This window comes from Buteo buteo, chromosome 20 (genome assembly GCF_964188355.1).
Source record: "Buteo buteo chromosome 20, bButBut1.hap1.1, whole genome shotgun sequence".
Classification (NCBI taxonomy): domain Eukaryota; kingdom Metazoa; phylum Chordata; class Aves; order Accipitriformes; family Accipitridae; genus Buteo; species Buteo buteo.
Genome location: NC_134190.1, coordinates 8,024,238 through 8,043,292, shown reverse-complemented (window position 1 = coordinate 8,043,292; position 19,055 = coordinate 8,024,238). Strand labels below are relative to the sequence as shown.

The window sequence follows — 19,055 nt, the reverse complement described above, 5'->3', positions numbered from 1 at the left end:
ACTGAACTGCAGCTGAAGAGGTTCACTATAAAAGGGTATAGGCTGCTTCTTGTTGTTGATTTTTAACCATGAGAGTTCCTAAGGGAAATAGCATATAGTAATAACATTTAATGGTCTTCTGATGAGCATCTGGTGCTGGGTGTTTTTTTCTTTTAAATTGCATTAAAATTAAAACTGCAGTATTGCACTGAGTCCTCATTTCCTGTTAGGAGAGGAATTATGATGCTTTATTGATTGGCAAAGCTGTTTCCCATCCTACATAAGTGTGGTTAGTGGACAGAACTTCTCTCGCAGACACAGACGTGCCCTACCACCCCCCTCAGTTCTGAAAGTTTTTCCCTCTAAATTATTCATAGTGAAACCACTGATCCCCAACATTTAAAACAGAGGAGAGAAGGTATAAAATACTCTCATGTATGCCTTTGCATTAATTTATATGCTATCACATTGAATAAAAGGAAATAGCAATTTAAGCATGTTCAAGAAGCCCCATGATGAGTATAATTGATGCATTCAGCCTATAGAACATACATATAATAGTCCATTGTAGTTATGGTATTGGCCAGCCAATATTTTTGCCTTGGAGATCATTACTTAAGCTGATGACTCTTGACCCTTTTCTTTTAGTGCTTCGAGAAGTTTGCCAGAAAGTAGCCTTTTGTGCCAGTCAGCCTTTAACATCTCCCTCTGAGCAACCTCAATTTTTCATTTAACTTGCTTCTGAACGTTAATCTGCTTTTTATCCCAAGGATCTTTCTGAGAAATAAATTGGAGCCTTTTCAGAAACGCCAATTGTAAAAGCTTCTTCCTTACTAGTCAAAAGCTTGTCACAATGTAGCAACAATGTATGTGTTGTAAAATGGTGTAAAATTTAACAAAAAATCAAAAATAAAAAGGCAACAGAGCAATGCTGAGGCGACATGTTGGGTGTTTCTGTACAGAAACTCGCTTACCTGCGCAGTCCTTGGAAGCGTAGGAAATGCGATTCATAGCAGTGGATAGGAGAGCGAAGAAACTCACTCTTGGAAAGATAAAGATCTACTCTGACATAACTTTGCAGTTACTATTAGTCCTCATCCCCTCGGGGTGGCCAATAGGCAGAATAAAGAGGAAGGCTGACAGCATAAATGGCAAACCTCATTAAAGTACCTGGTTTAAATAGGTGCTGACTCAGGAAAGGAAGAGTGCTGGTTGAGACCTTGAAGACTGACGTAGTGCATAAAACCAGGTGGTTCCTTTTCCACCTTGTTGGGAAAGAAGCGAAAGGAATACCAGTGAGGAGAGCAGGCTGCACTGGGGAGAGCCTGCACTGACCGATGCACGCTTCCCCCGCGGGCAGTCGTCATCTGAGCGCTTGTTGGTACCCAGGTACCCCGACGAGATGTACTGGTGTACACAGGGACAGGGAAAGAAAATCCAGCTTTTAATCTGAGTTGCATTGCTCTTTTAGGGCTGCAGTGAAGAGGCATTTTTCTCATCAACTACCACCTTACAAGGGGAGTGCAGGTAGAATTATGGAATGAATTATAAAGAAATCCCATATCCCCCTGTTAAAACAGAATAAAAAGCCTAATGTCAAGGCGAGTGGTAAGGGATCATCAGTGATTTGAGAATGAATGTGACTTGGAGCCCCTCTCCCCCCACCCCACTAATGACTGGTGAAAAGCCCTCTGAAACATGGCTTCACTGAAGCCAAGGCGCCAACAGATTCCTTCCCATTTGTATTCTTTCTGATGAGGCCTTTCTCTGCCCAGTGCACATGACGATACCCACTTTATTAAAAAAATCCACACAAATGATGGCTGCTCTTTCTTTGCTACGAAAGACAGACCTCAGCAAATAATTACTTCTAGTTCTTACTCCTAACATATGTATGACTTATTATGTATAGAGACTTGTAATAAAAATGGGAATGATTTTCTTGACCCGGTAAGTTACAGCTTAAACCAATAAAAGAACAAAGGAGAGGGATGTAAGAAGAAGAGGACATAGGAAAAGGTTTTGTTTAAAGAGTCACATGCACAGCTAATAGATATACCCAGAGAAAAGAGATAAAATACCCCAGATTAATAACTGTGACGTTCTGCTGGCTTATTGCTTTCTGCAGGCTTTACCCTTTGTGGACACAGAGCTGTATAAAAGATGAAGTAGTTGCACTCCGCATTTTAGTCATCCCAGTAATTTTGGCAACATCTCCGTTACAAATGCATGTTCTCCAAGGAAAGCAATCCTCTCTCTAGTATTTCCAAGGGAAAAATTAATCGGGTTCACTTCTCTGTGTTGCCTCTGTACTTGCTCCTCCATTCTTTGCTTCTCACTGCTTGACCTTTGTTGAGTTAGTCATGTAAAGCAACAAAATGCTGCTTTAAGTATATAAATCTTGGTCCTCCTATTTCCTGTGAACAGGTCCAGCTGAGAAAGTGAAGAAGAAACCTGTCAGGATGCCATCACAAGCACTGTATATCAGAAACACACTGGACAGAAAACCCAGCTGAAACACTAACTTTGTTTTTGCAAAGCAGGAAACGTTGCTTAAATTCATATAGTAAATATTTCTTTGTGTATCATGGGGAGCTTTCATGTAAGCTCAGATTAACTGGAAATCAGGACAAGGCCTGAACTTTGCTCCCTCATCGCTATGAAAGCAATCGTCTGGGGTATTTTTCAAGGAAGCCCCTCAGCTTTTGAGCTAGGCAGAAATGCATTGCAATTGACCTCAAAACCGCGTTCTTCAGTGATTAGAGAGAAAGACTTCTAGGCTGATATTTAAAAATAAAGAAATGTCTCAGAAGGAGAGAGAGAGATGGGCAAAGATCCAGAAGTGGAGAGAACCAGCAAAGGGAAAAAGTCCATCACACGTATGGGAAAGGAGAAGAGGGACAAGGATGAGACAGGTGTTTCTTTCACAGGGGTGAAATCAGAATGCAAGTACAGGTTGAAAGAAACCCACAAAAGGCTTTTTTGACTATAGAGATGTTTGAAACTGGTGTAAAATGCTGTTCCAGAAAATACCACTGCATGCAGCATCAACAGAAAGATGAGAACCCAGGGAGTTGCAAAGACATCCCTAGTGCTGGTGTCTCTGAGGGGTGAGGGCTGGGGGGCTCAAGGAGGGTAGGGGTAGTTAATCACTTGGGTGGGTACAGGGGGATGCACTACCATTCACCCGTGGCTTTTTCCAGGGCCCTGCATCACAACACGCCTCCCAAATATTTTGCAAGCGTACAGAACAAGCTTCCCCAGCAATAACCTGGCGCGGGGTTGTGTTGTCCCCCCTCTCGCCCCTGCCGCATACCTGGCAGCTCTGCCTTGTACGTGGAGGACCTAGAGCCCAGGGGGTAAACGTCTCACCCGTGGTGGCGGATTGCTTCAGCCAACAAGCCTGGCAATCTTGTACTTTTATGAACACTGAGCTCACCTTGGATATTAAAAGAAAGAAATGCATTAGCTGGTAAGCGTGTTGGGTCTCTTCCAAGGCACACTAGGGTGTTGCTCTGCACACCAGCATGGAAACAATTTGCAGGCTGGAGAGCCGGTAAGCTCTCTCTCAAGGAGCTGTGCCACATGCTCTCCTCTCCCTTTGCCTTCAGAGTTGCTCTTTATTCAACATCTTTTGCTTCAGTTTCGCCATCTAAGCTTAAACGTGGGCTTCTGACATGGAGAATCTGGGTGAGTAGAGCCATATTAGTTGTAAAATCCCTAGCCAATCTTATTTTTTGGCATGAAGGTGGCTGTTACGGCATTGTTTTTATTATTCATCAAAAGGAAACTTTTCAAAGTAAATACATCAAATACCACATAACATAAGCTCTTCCCAACCACTGCTTCCTCTCCCTTTTTCTTTTTCCCTACCTCCTATTTTTATAAGTAATCAAGTTGTTACTCAAGAGTCAATTCCAGGTCATCTTTCATTTGCTCAAAATATATCCTTATTGGCAAGCTATTTTCCCATTATTCAGGAACACACATATTGTTTTACTTACAGCTGTGTGCTGTGTTTTATGTTCTCATATAAATGTTATGCCTAGATTATCATAACTAGACCAAACTGGTTTTAGGGTTTGTTGTTGTTGTTATTTTTAGGTGTCCCCCCTGCCCCAAACAGGAGAGAAATATTGTATCTGTTTTTTGGTATCTTTTCTAGTTCTTAAAATGACTCAACTTTCCACATTTCTCTCTAGTAACGTAGATTTCCCCTCTGCTCTGCAAGTTTCCCTAGTTTGTGGAATGATGATAGCCGAGGTTTGGGAAAGATTAAGGGGTAAGCAGCATTGCTTCCATCCCAAGAGGAGCAGGAAAGAAGACAAGGCAGGGACAGATTCCAGAAATCATTACCTGCTGCAAAAAAAAAAGTACTTTTTCTTATCTGTTTTAAAGTGTCACTAGTTTCAAGGAGTGGTCCTGTTTCTAGTGTTGCAGGATCTGGCAAATTCTGGTGAGTTCTGCATTAGTTTAGCCACTACTTTCATGATTTTGGGAGCTGATCAAATAGAAGCTCATATTCGCATATTAAGGGCCCAGTGAGGGAAAGCACCTAAGTCCCATTGGCTTCAACATATTCTTAAATATTTACTGAAGCTATTAACTTACTTGAGGTCTTGATGCAAAAGAATGCATTTGTAGCAAAAACTGTATATTGTTGTTATTAATCTTATCACTGTATTTCATGCCTGCATGTGCTAACGCTTGATACACTACAGAGACATGCAGCACGCAGAAGAGATGCATTTTCTTCTGTACAGATGACAAAAGACAAAATAGAATTTCCCCCTTATTTTTAGGGTGCCTGTGACAGTGGAAGACCACAGGAGGAAAGTGTGCTGCTGAATTCCCTGCAGCCTTATGGTTTTGGGGGTTCTTTTTGGTAGGGTCTTCTAATGCAGGAAGGCATGGTTCTTCCCCCCCCCGCCCCCATGAGAGTAAGACCACATGCACATCTTAAGCTACTCAGTTTATTAATACTCTGTGCTTGTTAATTTGTGAATGACTTGAAGGCACTCAGAACATTAAAGGAAGTCTCCTCCTGGAGGTTTTTAAAAGAGACTCTCCTGGATTTTTTGAAGTTGAGATATTCATAGTTTGCACGGGCTTGTTTTTTCTGAGTAAATGTGTGCTAAATGCTAATGCTTGCATTATAACTGGGTGTCTTATAGTAGGCATGATCTTTAACTGGCGCCCAAGATTCAAGAACAGAGATGATACATGAACATTTGGGCCACATTAGGTGAATTGTTCAAAAAATCCTGGTCTCTTTCATTATTTTAACCTCCAAAGAAGAAATCCCCTATAGGATAAATGTTTAATCATTAAAGCAAACAGACAAACACACAAACCAACCTTTTATCATTGTTGGTGGGAAAAGTATGCCTCACACTTTGCAAGACTCACGAGGAGCGGCAGGCACACTTCTGGTTGCAGGTAATATTCTGGTTACTTGATGTTTTCAGGAGGAGAGAGAAGAGCTTGTAGCTGAATGGTGTCTGCGGCAGCTTCCTGGCTTGAACTTCAGAATGAGCGTCAAGCAAAATGCCAGAGTGAATGATGCTGACCGGGACATGTTTGTGTGACCCTTCTCTTCCCCAGACTAATTTAGTTATGCCCTGCTCCACAACAGTTCACAAGTTGTTCTTGAAACAGTGGGGGATCCCAGAGAGACCAGGTTTGCTCTCTGCCCACCTTGCCCTATTCACCTTCCACATCGCCCCAGGAACATTTACTGCCGTGCCAATTACAGCCGTGATCGGGGCTGTCTTTAGTGGATGTTGATATCCGAACAAACAAACCAAGAGTCTGGTCTTGATTGCTGATGTCTTTACAATTTGGTTTCCTGTGGCGTGTTTGTACAGATGTAACGGTTGGTATTCCCCTGCTTTTAAATAATCATGACCATATTGGACGGCGGGAGGACAGGACTAATTTGCTGGGAGTTTGCTGCAGAAGCCCCCATCCCACTTCTGTTGAAGCCTCGCTGCCTAACTCGCTGCTTGGGGAGGTGACTTCCATTTCCATCTGTCCCCCTTCAGACAGGGCTGGTGATCGTTCACTCCTTTCAGCCTAGGAGAACCGTCATTAGAGCAACTATTGCCTGTAATCACGTCTTGTCTTCACAGATTGACAGAATGCTGGACGGCACGCAGAAAACACCTCCAAGGACAAGGACAATGCGGAGAGCATGAATAAATGACCACCATCTCAGCGGATGCTTTGTACAGGAGGATACGTGTCCTGGATATCTCTCATTTCTTGTAGCTGAGGAAATGTTCTTTTTTGCTTCGTTATATCCTGCTGACCACTCGCTGCTGTATTTGTCCAGAGCCAGTGTCATACAGCTCAGCCCTTGCCCTCCCCTGAGCTGCACCAGCGAACAAGCAGCTCCTAGTCAAAGGAGCTGGAAGGACAGATTTGGGCTCTTTTCTCACCCTGCTGTGAACTTGGTCACAGCCAGTGATTTGGGTCACGCCTTGATCCCTGCTAGACCAAGCTGCATGAGCTATGTAAAGCAAGCTGCTTTACAGTCAAATGACACTGGGAGTTCCTCTGTCACTCCATCTTTTCTGCCTCAGGCCATGCCCTCACTCTTATTTCAAGCTCTTTCCCCCTACACGTTTGACCTGTTTGGGAGCGGAGTCGGGAGCGTTTAAATCCTTCAACGTTACGTGGCCAGCAGGACCGGAGGAGCAGCCTGCTCCAAGCAGAGCTCCCCCTCAGACTACTTGCAGTCATATCCAAATGGCAGTGGGGAAAAAAAAAAAGCTAATTGTACGCTCTCCAATTTTCTCTATTAGGAAGATCAAAAGAATTGCTGCCTTTACTGGCAAATCTCAAGGATGAATTGTGGCAGCCAGACCTGTACTGGTCTGTGTTGAACTGTAGTCACCCAGAATAAATCAGCACTAATTGCAGTCTAGGGCTGCGATTCCAGAGGGGCTGCTTAAGTACCACGCAGTGACGCCGACTGCCTGGCCGGTAAAACCAGTGGCAAGACTCCCAGGGACCTCAGGAGGCGCAGGACTGAGGCTGCACCCTTGCCTGCTTTAAAGCCAAATATCTTGTTACCTTTCTGAGGAAGCAGGACGGATACAGCGATGTGGTGAGCGCTGTGATCCCACCTTTGGCAGTGCGTAGCTGCCCCTGTGTTGTGGGATCCAGAGGAAAGGGAATACCTTGGCTTTCTGGCCACAGGAGACCTGCACGAAGTTGCTCTGGTGGCCTTGGAGAAGATGGGGTGGCTGCTGGTTCAGGTTCTCATCCTTTCCCAGCTTTACCCATGGCAACGTCTGCCACCTGCCACTACAGAGGCCATCTCCTGGCCCCATGGCTGGCTGTGGCACCAGCCAGACCATCTATTTCCACCATGGCCAAGCAAATTATTCTTCTGTTGCTCTCACCTGAGACGATTCCTCTTCTTCCGTGCCTCCCTCCAGAGGCGGCAGGTGCTGCCATATGAGTAATCATGGCTTAGTCACGTTTGTCACAGGAATGCAGGAGGATCAGCAAAACATGGTGTCCACAATGCAAAAAGACTTCTATTACATCAAATTTTAGTTTAATTTCATTCTCACTGAAACTATCTTTGAAACTAATGCGGCTTTAAATACAATGAAATAGGCATATATAAATTTCAGATTTTCCTCATAAAGGACAGGCAGGAAAAGGAATTCAAGCCTGTTTAAAAGCCTGACTAGCCTGAAGACTCGAGTGCCAGACAATTTTGAAGAAACTTTCTTTACTGCTATAAAGGGAATTGCTTTTTCTTCAGAAAAATGAGGCAAACATTGGGAAAAAAATGCTGGTTCAAAAGCACTAACGCAGTCTGCAGGAAAGCAGAGGGAGCAAGCCACCTTCCTGCTGACAAGAACTTCGGGCACGAGTTAAACCAAACCAGCTGTGGTGGGTACGTGGTTTGAGCCGCGGGGGGTGGCGAGGACCCGAGGCTCAGGGGGAAAGATATCCCCCTGCATTAAAGTAAGCGGTGGAAAGCTGAGCAAACAGGGTGCCTGGGCAGGGGGTGAGGTGGGGGGGCAGCGGGGCTGGGCTGGAAGCGGGTGGTCTCCGCCGGGAGGAGGGTGGCCGGGGCTGCGCTGATTCTTCCCGGGACCTGTGCGAGGAGCGGGGATGCCTCCTGCGCCGTGGGGGACCGCAGCCTGGGCTTTGCCCTTGCAAGGCGAAGGCTGGGCCGTGGGTGCCATTTGGTCTGTTATTAAGAGAAAGGAAAACCAACCCTTGGTCAGCTGTTGAACGCGATGGTGAGAAGCTGACATCAATCACTCCCACACTTGACCCCCTCAGAGCAATTTATAAACACCGGCTAACTATTCCACCCCACGCCGCTGGGGGAGGGAGCGGGCAAGGATTTCCCCGCTTCTCTCCCACCTCCGTTTTGTAAGAGGAGATGGGATGTAGGATCCTGCACCTATTTTCCCCAGGTGACAGCCTGGTGCGTTCATCCGATGCCATGGGAGAGAGTATAGCACAACACATCTAAGCAGGGTGCAGGTGAGGACCACAGCCTTGGCTCAGGAGAGATTTATAAGCAATGCACCATGATGCTGTTCTTATATACGATCGGAAATGTCTTGAAGCCAGATGCTCAGCTGGTGTAAATCAGTGGAGCACTGCAGATTTATACCAGCTGGAGACCTGGCCCCTGTGCCCCAGTGGGAAGGGGATGGGGGAAAGGGAGAGAGGCTGTTTCTGGTAACCTCTCCACCAACCTTCCTTCTGGGTAAATATCTCCATATGTTAACAAATGCTAATTAAAACCAAAAGCACAGAGGAGCTCTCAGGATGCATGTGTAACAGGAGCACCCCAGGATCCTGCACTGCTGTAATCTTTCTCCTCCCCCTGGATCTCACCTTTTATTTGGTGTTGCACCTCCCTGAATGAGATTTAACCTTGCTCCTGGTGCTCTTTGTTGGAGTTTTGCCATGCATGCAATATTGCTCTGATGGGTGTAGGACTGGTGTCTACGGACACCTGGGGGTAACCCCAGATGTTTCACTGGTCAAGGGGGAAAACATGTTTTACCGCAGCATGCCTTGCAGTCGTGTAAATAACTGTGCTCATCAATCAGGAAATTTATTGGGAAGGGATTCTGGAAATTCCAATTCTTTTTTGGCCTCCAGGTGATCACCATGTTCTCTCTGGGATAGCTCTGAGTGTGATTGTTTCTGGGGGACAAAGACATTATGCTTAAAAAACAAAACAAAACAAAAAACCCCTGTGATGCTCTATAGATAATAATAAATAAGCACAAGTTTGCTCTTGAGGTGAAGAGAAAGTTTCAGAAGTGGATGTTCAAAATATCTGTTTGTACAAGGGGTAGAGTATCTCCAGGGGAGATTGTGTGTTGGAGCTGTTGGGCTGGTATTAGAGAGTGACATTTTCAGTGATGGACAGGATTTAGTATCTGATTCCTGCACTGCCAATAATGGCAGTTGCACTATTGTGAAGATGTAGGGATAAATATGTTACAAACTCTCAATGCATCATTTCACAACCAAAACTTTCTGGGGAAAAATCAAATATACATGATGTGTTTCCACAGAGACCTTAGCACTTTACAAGGGGGTCTGTGCATTGATTAGCAAGTCACTGATGTGCTCTCCTTTGCTTGAAAGCCTAAGGATTTATTAATTATTTTTTTTTAAAGCTGTCATTATTTGCATTTGATAGAGCTGGCTTATATGTTTGTATTAGAAACAGACCCAAGAAAATTGCAGCAAATTACGATGGCAGTGTAACAGAAGTACAAGCATTCAAATATAACAAACAGCCTCTCCTCTTTATTTTTCAGTAAGACCGTGTTCCCTCTGTCTTTAAGTCAGAGGCAAAAATCCTGTTGACTTCTTGTGGGTCAGAAGCAGGTGCAAAATATCATTTCCCCACCCCATCAAGTCAGCCTAATATTTTTGCAGAACTAGAAAGGTAGTATATGCAAGAAAATAGAGGTGAGTTGTAAAGCACCAGTCTAGCATTTGGGCTGCACACAAAATGAATGTAATGTAGGTACCCCAAAGGATGGGAAGAGGGAGGGTCCTGCATATACCTCGACTTGCCCAGAAGGGCCCCAAAGATCATACTGCTTTAACTTCAGTATGTTTTCTCATCAGTTTTTGCAGCCTTCATGTTACTGAAGTATTTGGCTTGGATACGTTTATGGAGATTGCTATCTATTATTCCAGGTCTAGCTTTTGTCTCAAGTGACACTTAGGGCGAGCAAATTAGCACTGAAGCCAAATTTGTTTTGTTGTGATGGCTCTGCAGCAGGTACGGCTTTTGTAAACAGATGCTGCAAGAGAGGTAGGCTTTTTGCATCACTCCAGATCTCTTGAGAACTAAAATGTTCAGGTAAATAACTGGTTGAGAGTCAAAAGAAATACTGTTAACTGAGAAGTATTCTCAGATTGTCTCTTCTTAGAAATTCATTACTTATAATCTCTGTCCGTTTGCTAGAATTTTTGGCTGAGATTACACCACAGTAATTCCTTTTCTTTATGTTTAGTTGAAATCCATTTCATCCACACCATGTGTAACTCAAGTGGCCAACAATTACTGCACAATGAACTTCTGAATTTTTATATTCATAGACAAGTGTCAGCCAAATTTTCAAAATAGATTTGTTTGTTTTTAATGCACTTCTTCCAACATTTCTGTAGTGTATGTTTCATTTTTGAAAATCCTATGAGCCTGATCTACAGCCCTGCAAACTCCTTAGTATTACGTGGCTCTTCCAGGAGCTGAAAGACCTGCCAAAAATGTACGCTGGCTGGAGCTTCCTTACCCTCCTGCATGAGTAGCATAGCCCTGTTTCTTTTGTCTCACTAACCTTTCTTCTGTTCTTGAGGGGCTGGACAATTTCTTTCATCACCTGCTGGTAAGGTATTTAGTAATATGGGTGTTCATTTTCAAATCTCTGTGAAATACAATGATTTATGAATACTGTATCCTCCTAAAAGGTTCTTGTGAGCTGTTTTCAGCTGGGAAATGGCAGCAGTATATGCAGTGGATGCCTAAATTTTTTTGCCTGTTACAGATAGCCTCTCTCCTGTTGTCTGATGGATGGTTCAGTAGCACACACATATTACTTCTCTGGGTTGGCCAAAGCCTCCCAGAAGTGTGTGTCACTCTACAGTGTGTCACTTTGCCACAGACATTATTTTTTCCTATTATATTTTTTTGCTGGTGGGGGTCACAGGGCTGTGGACCAGCCCTTGCCAGGCATGAGTGAAATCTGCGGGTGTATTATTCCACATCCCAACTGTACCATTTCCACCAGGGCCTTGCTGAACGGCATCGCTGTAAGGTGGGCTGGGGTCTGACAGTAGCCCGGTTGCGCATCATTTTGGATTCTATCCAGTTCTGTTGGCCTCGTGTTCCCAGAGGTGAAGGAGGTTGCCGATCCAGCTGAAACATGTGTTACTGGTTTTTAGCTGTAGTTGCTCCGAAGGCCTGGAAAGCAGTTATGTTGGCAAAGGGGAAGCGTTCGCATCACAGTCACTGTCAGGCTCTACAAGTCTAAGCACCTAGGAATTAAAAGCACACCTACAGCCACAATGGAAGTGATGCCGAAGTCAAACCAGTCGTGGGTACCACGCGTGGGCTGGCACCGACTGCGCTATCCACACACGTCACTGCGAGCTCTGGTTCGGGGGAAAAAATCGCCACCAAACTGCGCACTCTGTATTACTACAGGGTGTTACGCCGGCAGGAGGTAAGCAATCTCCAAGATCCAACATGAGCAGTGCAACAACACGGCCATGGTTAGACCTTATCTCAGCATCCATACTGCATCAATGTTGAAATACTGACAAGCAAACATACGCATTATTTCCATATTGTGTCTCTCCAGGTTGTGTGCAAGTCCTCTTTCAGGATCCTACCTGCTCCTGTTCACTTCAGTAGCCACAGTGCTGGCACAAGTGATGAAGAAAGGGATTATTTGAAACAAATCATCTAAACCTAATCTACAGATGAAATCTTCTTACTGCATTGTGTGGCTGATGGAAATGGGGAATGAACACTGACCTAGTGTTCATCAGCAAAATTTTGGTGGACACGTAGTAATGGACTTCACCCTACACTTGCATCCTAAGCCAGTTGCTGTGCAGATAGAAGCAGCCCTTTCAAGCTGTTCTTTTGGATTTTAAAACTGAGAAGGCTTCACTAGAGAACCTGATCTCTTGTAGTGTTTATTCTCACCAACCAAGAGCAGCAATTAATATATCTTTCAGATGGTGAGAATCTCTTTCAGATGGTGAGAATAAACAGTCTTGTAGACATGCAGAGGAAATGGAAATGACATAGGAATTTTAATTAACCTACTTTTCCTTGGCTTTGCTGCATAGTGCCAAAATATAGCAATGTGGATCCTTCAGTTATGTACCCTGGCATCTTCCTGGGCTGCTGGCTTTAGTTGAAAGCAAGTGAGTTTCACGTGTGTACCTGAGATCCATGTGGGTTTTGTGGGTTTATTACCAGAAAGGTGCCTGAACCCTTGGTGCTTTTTCTCCATCTGCATATACACCAATATTTTGAAGATATCCCTGTTTTTAAACACAACCATATAATCGAGAAATCTCTAAATGATATCATTTATTGTGATACCTCTGACCATCGCTCTCATCACAGTCTCAAGCAGTGCGTGGTCTTCCCTGGATGCTTCGTGGGCGTTGATATAAAACAGTATGGCGGAAAATCTGATGTCATCTACAGCTGCCGCGCTGTATTTCAAAGCAGAAGGCATTAACCCTTTCTAGCAAAATCTCTCCTGCAAAGGACAAATGTCTTCTTGTCTGAACAGCATACTCGGCCTAATTATTTACGTCTGTACCCGCTTGCCAGCCCCAGTTCTCACTGGGGTAAACTGGCACTGCTCCATGGAAGTCGGAGAAGCTGTAATTCTCACTGCTGGCAGCAGATAATTTTGACCCTTTTCCGTGGACTATGCTTTATATTATCAACTTCATGTCCTCCGACATCTGGTACCATAAAAGCGTTCAGCCACAGAGACGGGGTTTCTATAAATATATTTCTCCCATAAGGAGATTGACAGCATTCAAGTCACAGTGTTTCGGAGCCGTGTGGGAGGAGGGAGGAACAAGGTGAGGGGGGAGGCAAGGTGTCTTATTTCCCCTCTCACCTCCTTCATCTCAAGTCCTGATGTCCTCCAGGATGTGTTTTTAGTGTTAACGGCAAAGGTGCTCCAAAGCGGCCGGTAAATGTGGGCCCCAGATGTGCTAATTCTGCCTGGGCCAGGCAGGGGAAGGCATGTATTCTCTCACTCACCAGGGCGTAGCTCTGACAGCTTCAGTTGAGGCTAAATCTCTGCTCCCGCATTTCTGCCCTCACTCCCATCCGTGGGCCCCGGCTGGGCATCCCCCTGCTCCGGCGCCGATGCATGGGCACAGCTGGCCCCTTGCAGCTCTAAGCTGAGGGAAAATCAGTGGTTTTTGCAATGGCTCATCTGCCCCCTAAGCGCTCCGAGCAGCCTTGTACCGGGTCTGACCACTGCTGCTGCAAGGGGAGGAGGTTGGGGGGGCTGTAAAATAAAACAAGACCGTGCACTGGTGTAGGCAGCCATTCAGCAGTGATGGGTCCTGCCTTTAAGCTGCTTTGAAGGGTGTGTAAATCGAAGAAAAAAATCTCTATCCCTTTTCAGATACCCCTTACCATGTAGACAGATGGCCTCATGGGTGACTAGAGGTACCAAAAATGTCATTGCGTGAAAGGTGTAGGTATATATAACATGTATCACTGTCATAAAAGATGAGGAGGTTGCCCTTTCTTTTGTTCCTCAAAATACAGCCCTTGAGATCCGCAGCATGTGCTACTGTACTATTGATTTACTGCTTGATTATAATGACATTTCATAACACAAGTGTTATTAAAGACTTGTTAATCTTGCTTAAGGATCGTATTCCTCAAAATGTTTGAGCAAAATGCTTTGTGTTTATCTTTAAGTACGTATTTAAATAAACTCAGATGACTTGCTGTATCAAGGTTTTAATTACCAGTTGCTCTCCTTAGTGCAGAGCTTGTGGCTTCTTTCATGTTCTTACGGGATTTCTGAAGTTTTACTAAAGCCCTATTACACTTCCAGGATTTCTCTCACCCCTTCTCTCTCTCTGTCTCTCTCAATCCCAATGCAAAGAGGACAAATGCTTTCTGAAGTACGCCTGACTCAAAGGTAAGTGGATTTTGCTGAGGTTTGTAAAAGGGAGCTATTCTATGGTGGATTAACAGCAGTCCTTGCCAATTAGCACAGAAAATATTTTTCAGCATACGGGACATTGACAAGTGAGTGCTGTGTGCACTAGGCATGTGGTCCTTGTTATTAAACATCTACGTTGTGCCAGTGTCTAGAGGTGGCAAGAAGCTTAGAGTCCCGTTGTCCAGGGGACTTTGCAAACATACGGAACGTCCCCAGTCCAGAGCAGACATTACACTGTGTCTTCAGTTGTTCGTACAACAGCAGCAATATCTTCAACAGCATTATCTACAAATTTTTTTGTGTTGTCATTATTTACTTGACTGTATTAGGTGGGCTTGTTTTTAAGTGACAATACACTTTGAGATGCTTCATGAGGGTACGCAATTATTTCTGCTACTACCATCTGTGAATGCTTATGTGCAGAAGGAGGTGCCGAACTCAGGTTTTCTACCTGTTGTGCCCTAACTGTGAGCAGGAGTGAGTCTTAACAGCCTTATCCAAAACTTTTTGATGTGAGTGGAAAGACTCCTACAACCTAGTACCATAGGGCCCTCATGAAATACTTGCACTGAGGTCTTGACTGTGTATCTAATCTTTGCAGTTAACTTAGTTCAAAACCTGATTTTACCTGAAGTATAAACAACTCGTAGGTGACCTTTTCTGTTAAATCTAGTCCTCTGTTTAGCTTAAGTTTGCAGTAGTCCAGACACAGAGTACATATTCTTTAACTGGGACTTTGCCATTTTTAAGAACTGTAGAAAATTGAATGAGAAACTCCAAAAAAGTCTGAAGCCCCTCCTCTCTTGGTAATGTTTGAAGTGGGCTTTCTGCCTTCTTGAAATGCTCACAAAGTCTTTTCATGTTGGGATCACATACTTCTTACAGAATGTTAGGGAAAGTTTAGGGAAAGTAGCTGATGAAAGGCACACAGGCATCTCTTATTTTGGCATGGTGCTCTATGTCTTACGACGGTTAAAGAGAAAGTGATTGTTTTTTCAGAGCCCTTGGACAGCTTGTGTGTCTGTTTTCCCCTGGAGAGGTGAAGGACAGTGGAAGGAGGAGAAGCTACCTTATGTCCACCAGGGTGAGAGCCTGCATGCCAGCCACTGCTGCAGAGCAGCCAACGTGCTCTACATTTACTCCTTTGTGTGGAAAATTCACAAGCTGCTTTGTGGTATCTTGTTTGTTTCTGTCCGTAACCTGACTGTGATTTTTTAAAATTATTTTTCATTTTAGTTACGGTGGTGTGAAAATGTATGTTGATTTTTTTGTCAAGGTTTTGTCAAACCAGAACAAAGCAGTCGGCTGTACATACGCAGGATTGCCTGCAGCCTGATGTTGGATCGGGCTTAGTTAGGCTGGAGTAGCTTTACAGAGACCCTGCGCTGCCTTAATCCTGCCATAGGCAAGTTTGGTTTTGTAAGAGGTGCGGTGGTTCTCCTTACACCGTGCCTAACAGTGACCCCTCAGTGGCTTTCACTGACTCACAGCAAAGCAGCCCAATTAAACTAGGACCAGTTGTGAATAGAAAAGGCCTGGGAAGAAGGAGAACCATGAGCGTGGCAAGAGACTAGTCATGGTGCTAAAATGAAGTTGAAGCGCTTGAGGTTCGGCTGTAAATTGTGAAGCCCGTAGTGGGTATCAGAGAACCTGCAGGTGCGGGCAGCGGCGACTTGCATCGCTATGTTTTATTAGTACTCTAACTCGCCATCATTTAGCAGGGCAGTCAGAATAACCACAGGGGGGTTTTACTGCTTCTGGGTAGCAGAGGTATGAACATCTGTCATATTTAAGCTAGGGAATTCCTCCTGTTAGCTTGCCACTGGTGGAAACTTCCCAATGAGCGAATTCCCTCCTTTGCACGCTGGACCTCCAGGGTCTGGAAACCAAACACTCTTTTCTCTGAGTTTTTTCTGTCTCACAGTGCCAACATTGAAATATTTTTTTTTCCCACCACAGGGTGTTTTTTGATGTTGTTGTTGATGATTGTTTTCATTTTTGGTGTTTTCTTTTATGGCTTTGAGTCAGCTGTCTTAAAAGAGGAAGGTTTGACCATCTGGTTCTGGGAACAATCAGCATCTAACAGGCATGGCTGGTTTGCACATCATTCCAGGCCTGGTTAAAATAAACAGAACTATCGTCCTTAGAAAATAAGATGCACCAGATGTAAAAAAACCCTCGAGCTCTGTGAAGAGAGGGTGAAATTTATGCAGCACTTGAGAGAGATCTAGGGATTAACGGAGGGGTGTTATAAAATGAAGTTCTAGTTTCAGTTACTTCTGATGCCTTATCTTGAAAGGGGAAGGGTGGAGGAAATAAAACCCAGCTAAGAACCCAAGGGAAAACAGTACCCTGAAAATTGTGGGCTCCTCATCAGAGGATTTTTTTTAATATAATTTTTTTTCCCCCAATATGTTGACTCCATAGGTGTGGTATACAAATCACCCCTCTGACAGGGAACGAGCACATTCTCTGAGCTGGCTATGAATTGCCGTACACAAGAAAGTGTAATTAGAGGGAGCCATCAGAAAGACCTGCACAGCCCCTTTCTGTGGGGGCGCAGGGGCAGGAATGCTGCGCTTTCAGCTGGCATTGTTCCCCTCCCCATTCAGCTGGAGTGGTAGACTGTTAAAATTTCCCCCAGTCCCCAGCCTGCTGGTGCTGCTCATTCCTGCTCTATGTGGGGATGTAGTTTTGTTTCTGCCTTCTTTTTTCTCTCTCTCTTTTTTTTTTTTAAATTTTTTTTTTAAGGTCAATGTATCTCCCAGAGTCTCCTGTGAACCTGCAGGCTTGTGTACGCCTGGTCTTTTTTCTTTCTTTCTGCCTTTTTTTGTGTGACAAACTTTAACCCTTCTTTTTACCCTCTCTCTTTCCTTCCAAGTAGCCTTTACCCTGCTTGTGTGAGCAGCTGACAAAGAGAATAAGCAATTTCTTAGCCTTTCAGTCTTGAACTGCTTCTGGTTTTGTGAGTGGCCTTTGCACCTGTTGTGATAAGCAGAACTCCCTTCACAGCAGCACTGAAAGGGTGGCAATCTCTTCCCCCCCTTCCCCCCTTTAAACTTACTCTTTCTTTCAGTGAATACCAATAATTAAGGAAAACGCTTGAGTCCGCAGTGGATTCTTTAGCCTGACAAAACCTAGTATTTATATAGATTAAAATGAACAGGGAGACCGAGGCACCTTTCTCATCGGCTTGGTGAGAACCGTCTGGAGCAGTCTTGTCGCATGAACAAAACAGGACGACCAGTTCATTTAACTGAATTTGGCTTTACCCCACCCAGCCTTGTCTGCCCTGTTTATACCTCCAAACCGTGTTCGCCTCGTGTGAACTTGCCTCATCATGTGCGACAAAGCGTACAAAATAACGTGCGCCGTCGAGAAAAAAAGAAATCACTGCTATTTAGCATTTTTTAAAAATGTGCATTTTGATGCGCTTTTTAATACGTCCCTTCTCTCTTTAATTTGCGAAATATTTGTAGCTGTGGAGCTTTACTTGCTGAGGTTCGGTCTGCTGGGGGCTGTGTTCACGTGCTTCAGGCTTCCCCCTTCACCTGTGGTCGGCGTGCCAGCTCCCAGCCAAGGGGACCCTTAGCACTCGTGGAAGGGTGACGAGTACCTCCAGCCACTGACCCTCAGCGCAGGTCTCAAAAAAAAGGCACTGTGGACCAGAAAAAAAGAGAGTGGAAAGGCTACCCAGCTGCTCACACAATGCAAGAGAAGGCCTTGGCTGCTGTTCAAAGCCGCTCTGAGTGAGTGTTTCAATTTCATTCTAAATTAAAAGCAGCCAGTGTTGTATAGCACAGGGAAAAGATTATGTATTAATGCTTTTTCCCCCTGACATAATCCTAATGATCGCACTAAAATAAATAAAAGTTAAGCCTTCTTCCTCTCTTTCCCCCGTTGCTATATTATGCCGTGGCGAGCAGCCAGATTTTCATAGGTGAAAAGAAGATGGGAGAGGTCCCAAAACTGCAAGAGAGGGGGATCGTGCACCGCTGAGCTCCGCTTCAACCTTCTCCCTCCTCCTTCGCCATTGACGAGCTTTGCTTCAGGCCCCCATTGAAAGATAAGCAAGAGAAGAAACCCTTAAGCAAAAAGTCTGACCAAACCCAAAGTTGCCAACAGAAGGCAGCAGAAGATCCGTGAGGTGGTGAGTTACTAACGTGCGCGCGGGGAGACACGTCTGACCGCTCCTCCAGAAACCTGGTGTTTGCTTCGGTGGGAGCAGGTGAGTGATACTGCGCTGCGTTCTCGCTGGAAAATGTCCGTCTTTTTGAAAGCCGGTGGGGATAAGTGATACCCCTGGGGAGGCTCTGTGGGCACGTTACAGCTGGGGGGAAGGTGCCGTGAGATCTGGGAGCAGCGGGCTGCGGAGCTGGGTCCGGCCCCGGGTAGCCTGGTGGGTGGTGGGTGAAGGGGGTGAGGGGATGTGCCACCTCACCTCTCGGTCAGCCCACACGGTACCCGAAAAGCAGCGAAAACACCCATGCGGTGCAAATTCACGCTCCGGGTGCGATGTCATTTAGGACATGGAAGTCGGGAGAAGCAAAGTCAGAGACCAGCTACTACAGTGCTGTGGTTTAGCACTTGCCAAGCGTTCGGCTGTGCTCCCTTGGCGCGTGCCTACAGTATCCCAAATTCCAAGAACTCCCATCCAACCGAGTGCCTCTCCTGATGTCCAGGTAGGAATAGCTCAGCACGGGGACCTGCTCGGGCTGGGAGCTCCCCAGTGACAGGGCAAAGCACTTGCTGGCGTGCCCCGGGGTGAGGGATGCTCCTCTCTGCTCCGGCAACCCCAGGGTGCTTCTGGTGGGGATTCTCAGCTGCTGTGAAGGTGGAACA

The 19,055-nt window shown here is 45.2% G+C and overlaps 2 long non-coding RNA genes across 3 annotated transcripts; one reads left to right on the top strand and one right to left on the bottom strand.

The window, feature by feature from the left end:
• Positions 1 to 303: 303 nt before the first annotated feature.
• Positions 304 to 6,286, bottom strand: LOC142042350 (uncharacterized). The gene is made up of 3 exons (XR_012653722.1): positions 5,338 to 6,286; positions 3,296 to 3,418; positions 304 to 2,412 (listed from the first exon to the last, which is right to left on the bottom strand). It is a non-coding gene; the product is annotated as an uncharacterized LOC142042350 (long non-coding RNA).
• A 489-nt stretch (positions 6,287 to 6,775) lies between these two features.
• On the top strand, positions 6,776 to 13,989 carry LOC142042351 (uncharacterized). 2 transcript variants are annotated; one of them, XR_012653724.1, is made up of 4 exons: positions 6,776 to 7,894; positions 8,427 to 8,496; positions 11,280 to 11,714; positions 11,853 to 13,989. It is a non-coding gene; the product is annotated as an uncharacterized LOC142042351 (long non-coding RNA). The 2 variants fall into 2 exon arrangements; XR_012653723.1 differs by lacking the exon at positions 8,427 to 8,496.
• Positions 13,990 to 19,055: the final 5,066 nt, after the last annotated feature.